The sequence below is a fragment of the Corvus brachyrhynchos genome, unplaced genomic scaffold, assembly GCF_000691975.1.
Source record: "Corvus brachyrhynchos isolate BGI_N302 unplaced genomic scaffold, ASM69197v1 scaffold614, whole genome shotgun sequence".
NCBI classification, from domain to species: domain Eukaryota; kingdom Metazoa; phylum Chordata; class Aves; order Passeriformes; family Corvidae; genus Corvus; species Corvus brachyrhynchos.
Genome location: NW_008237444.1, coordinates 197,466 through 202,512, shown reverse-complemented (window position 1 = coordinate 202,512; position 5,047 = coordinate 197,466).

Below are 5,047 nucleotides of genomic sequence, written 5' to 3'. Positions count from 1 at the left end.
GAAAACAAAAAAACAGATTACTTGGCCACTGAGGAGGGACTAGTGTCACGCAACAAAAAGAGTGTTGGCAAAACGGATTCTTATAAACATTGCAACGAACAAGCAGCAATTTAGAAGATATTTTGAACACAGAAAAAGAATCAGTGGGAGAATATTTAGTTTAATTGATAGGTAACATTTTTCACTTGCACTGGACCATGAATGAAGAATCAGAATCCACTTACCAGGTAATTTTTTAGAAGCAGTTACACTTTAAAAATTATTAAGGCATTCAGCAGTTTTTACATAATAAAAACATTTGCCTAGTGAAAATGATCTGTCCTATTTGTGCTTACTGTGCACAGGGGACATATTCTTCTTTACAGTATATTTTCAATAATGAAATTAATGCCTAATTGCATATGATTGATTTTATCCTCCCAAGTTACAGAAGGCACTAAGGACAGGCATGGCAGGCTGATCTCTATCAGTCTGCTCTGTGGCTATGGGCACTCCTGTAATGATGCATGGATAACCAGATGTAGCTCAGTTACAGCTCAATTAGATGTCACCATTAATCTAAACTCAGAAAACAGGTTATCACCTGTAGCAACTTTTAATGGTGAGTGTTAGTATAAAATCCTTTAATTATATTTTGTCATATATACCAATTAGCAACCACACACAGATACACAAGCACTTAGAGAGCACAAAACCCACAAAATGTTTCACAGTATATCATTCATGCGTATGAAAATACTAGGTTTCTGTCTTTGATTCAAGTGTCACTGTGACTTCTGAAAACTGGGAAATATACCCTCACCAAAGGGTATAAATAACAAATGCCCCCCTACCCCCTCCTTCCTCTTAGCTTTTATATCTGAGTAGATGTCATATGGTATGGAATAGCTCTTTGATGAATTTGGGTCAGCTGTCCTGGTTGTGCCCCATCCCAAGATTTTGCCTATTCCCAGCCTATGCATGGCAGGGCAGAATGTTGAAGAGACAGGCTGGTGCTGTGGGAGCACTGCTCAACAGCAGCGGGAACACTGCTCAACAGCAGCCAAAACACTGATGTGTTATCAACACCTTCCTAGTCACCAATGCACCTCAAAACTCCACGAGGGCTGCTTGTGGGGAAAATTATCTCCATCCCAGACCCAATTTGTCTCTTGGGTATCCAACCTGCCCTCTGCAAGATGGGCAGTTTTGCCTTAGCTATTCTGTTTGCCCCAGATGCTGTTCCTCAGGACTGAGGGAAGCAATGCAACAGATCAAAGCCTGTATCCACACTCTTTGCAGTGACTGTGATACTCACCCAGAGAACAAATATTTAACATCTGAACATCACCTAATAACACCTATATTTTGGATGATGTGCTGACTTGATGATGTGGGGCCTCCTCTCTGTGTTACTTCTTCTCACACAGCATTGTTCTGTGGTACCTTACCAGATTCTCCAATTGCACTCATAGATACATCACTGAATTTTTAAAATTCTGTTCACACCAGCCACTTAGAGTGTGTTTCCGTGGTACTGCCAAGGAGAGCAGTCTGGAGAAAACTCTGTATGTCACTGAGGTTTGAGAGAGTTTAGCCAGAATTACTGGGAAACAATAAGGCTCTGTTAAAAAAGGGTTGGAGATGTGAATTTCACTCAGTCACTCTTGTATACTTCAGCTGAAAATAAGATGAAAAGTCCCTTCCTGAGCCTAATTAAATAAGCAGGACATTAAAGAACTCACCACATGCCTACTGTGAATGTAAACACACACAAGCGTATGTGTATGTATATATATACAGTTTTATATATATTATATATATATGAAAGTATATATATATATATGCTCCATCCTGACAGTTTTACAAAATATTTTTGAAACAGTGAGAAAACATATCAAGCCCAACAGGCCATTAATGTCTGTTCTGACAAATATTTGCTACTAAATTCAGTAGAGATGAATTAGTGTAGTTTCCTGTCCTATGTCCTGGTAGAGGTCAAATTACATGATGTTGAAGTCCCAGTTGGTCTTAAAATACATGACTTAGCTCAGTAGGATTAGAGTGACTTAGATCACCTGAGGATTTGTCCCTCTGCCTTTGTTAGAACTAATTCACCACAAGGTATTTTTTTAATTTGTGCTCCTTCTGCTCTTCATTGCGTGCTTGTGACAATTCAGAAGTCAGCTTGTTACGTGCTCTGATTTATTCTGTACTCAGAAATATTCATCCTATGAGTAACTCCTGGACTGGCCCAGCCTTGCTGCATGGTAAGCATTTGCTGTTCAGAAGCAGACTGGAGTAGCTGGTCACTTAAATCACATGGCAAATGTAAGCTACAATCCATTGGGAGAAAATGCTCACTCCAGAGAGACTTGTTAGGGCAGGACAGTCATTTCTGAGAACAGCAGCTCTGTGCTGTGCATGCCACAGCCCATGGCTACAGCCTGACACAGCTGAATTTTCTACACCCTTTCTGCACCTGTCCCTGAGGAGCCAGAGGGGTGGCAGGGTCTGTGTCTTGGAGTTGGAGAAATGTGTCTCCCATGCTATCTCTGCAAACGCCCATACATGCAATGCTACATCAAGGAGATAAATGCCACATCAGCTGGCAGGGTGCTGGAGCAGTCTGGATCAGGCTTTCTTGACATAGAGATTGGAATTAGCTGGAGAGTGGATTGGTAGTCAGAAATTAAGGGTCTGTAAGATAGCAGAGCGCTGAAATTACAGAATGCCTGATGCTGGACAAGGAATACCAGTCAGACCTGGCAGAAGAAGGGGTCTGGCAGGAGGAAGAAAAATTACAACTGTCTGAACACACTGAGCAAAGGGAGGGACTGGCTGGGCAGGGGCTGGGAGTGTGGGAAGAAGACAGGCAATGGCCTGAGGTGGGAGATAGTCTTAAAGTGATCACTTCTTAAAGCAACTCAAATGGCATTAATGCAAATTTGTCACCCTCTATCAAAGGGAGAATGGAAGGTGTGATACTGAAATGAACTAGTATGCAACTCTGGGAAAGGTGATTGTCCATGGCTGTTGTTGCAGAATGAGCAGAAACTAAAGGGAAAGCATCAACAAAGGGGACAAAATGAAGAAAGTTTTTAGTTAGACTTGTACTCTACACAGGCAGGTATAAATGACCATGTAGCAGCTCACAATAGCAAAGAACTTACTCAGAAATGTCATAAATAGATTAGAACATGTCATTTCCTGTTTCAGTGAATTATGTCAATGTGTTTTTCTCACTAGTGTCAGTAAAAAAGTTCATTTTTTTTCTAAATGGATATTCTGCCCAAACACTTTTTTTTCTGCTTTCTTGCCTTGACTTTAATTCAGTGTTTGTATACCACTTGCTGTTTCAGCTGGAAGTCTGCAGCAACATTGATGAAAGAGGTTTGCTCTCTGGGTGCACCCTTATACGCAGCCACAGAGATTGCCACTGGACACACACCCTGGGACGCAATAGTTTTACGCACAGGATGCTCTGCCTGAGCAGGGCAGGTCACACAGCCCTGGCCTTGGCAGCATCAGCTTCAGGGAACATTTTAAGGAATAGGTTAGCTGCTATCAGTCAAACTCAAGTATCCTGGAAAAGGAAATCATAGTCCCTACTTTTGCATCAGGAAGGAATCTCCCATCCTGAGGAGGAAAGATTAGCTTAACTGTGTGTGCAATTGCTCAGGAGCAACTTCCCAAATTACAATGCATGAAAAGATCCCAATTTAGTACATTATGGGAGTAAGAGGACAGGGGTGCATGCAGATTAAAACTCACATTCGTTATTGTTATTAAGTAGTCTATTTTTAGAACCGCCCCCCCCCCATTTTACATGAATCAAAAGCACAGCAATGTTAAAATACATTAAGCAGAAATTTGAATAATAAAGGTCATATCTGCGTATGTCTCAGAAATAATAATATAGTGTAATGACAATATGAAAGTGTTCTGTGTTGACAGAGCTGGCAACTGACTGTATTTCCTTAAATCTTAATTGGATAAACACACATACATAAGTGATAACAAACTATGTACACCGGACCCCAATTTACAGGAATATTCGTTGACTTGTAATTCTTGCAGTAATGGGTGGTGCTGGTAGGTATGAATCAGATACCCAAACTTTCCTTAAACAGTTGGAAAAATCTTGGGAAAATGAATTTGGAAAATTTTTAAAAAGAGCACAGAAGCAGTGGGTAGTATAGAAGAAAGTTCATTGCATAAGGAAATTGCTGCTCACCAAAAATAGAAACACTGCAGAGTGAAAGAGGACACAGAACTTATTTATCTTTTAGTCCATTGAATGTTATTTTTGTAAGAACAATAATGAGGCTGTACTTCCCCTTCACCAAATCTTTCTCCATTCAAAGATGATTATTTATTTGGTTGAACTAAAAATGAACTGACTGAAGAAAGACTAAAGGCATGAAATGTACCTCACATACAACCTGTGCAGAAGGGCTTCCATATACTTGTGCTGCCTTGCCATCATGGATAATTCTTCAGAGAAGGGCTGAAAGAGATCAGGGTGCGATGTGAGTGATGTGAATGGGCACACACCATCAGTCAAAGGGTGAGACTATTTCCTCACCAGCTCTCTTTTTTTTTTTTTTTTATCGAGCTCTCTTTTCAGTGGAGATCCTGCCTGAGTTATGAGAGTCCAGAGCAGCCATTGTAGTTCCAGTTCAGACAGACTGTCAGAGTCTGGCATAATCAGGCACAACCATGCACACAAGGGACTATGACACCAAAAGTATGTATGGCCAGGCCTGAGGGTAGACAAGCTGTTTGAGTGAAATCTTTCAGAAAAGAGGGTCACTAGTCTGTATTAAAAATTTTTAATTTGCCATTAGTTCCCAGAAAAGCAAGAAACAGCATAAACCATGGGTTCTTACCCTGCCTACAGTGTGCATTTTCTAAAGAACCAGCATGCTTGTTTCCATGCTGAGTATTCGGATTCCTGGCCTTATCCTTCAGAGGAATAGGCACTGGTCGCAGAAGCAGAGAACCAGACCACTTGCCTGATACCTTCCTCTGTTCCCAGTGCTTATTTATTACACTGCAAATGTCA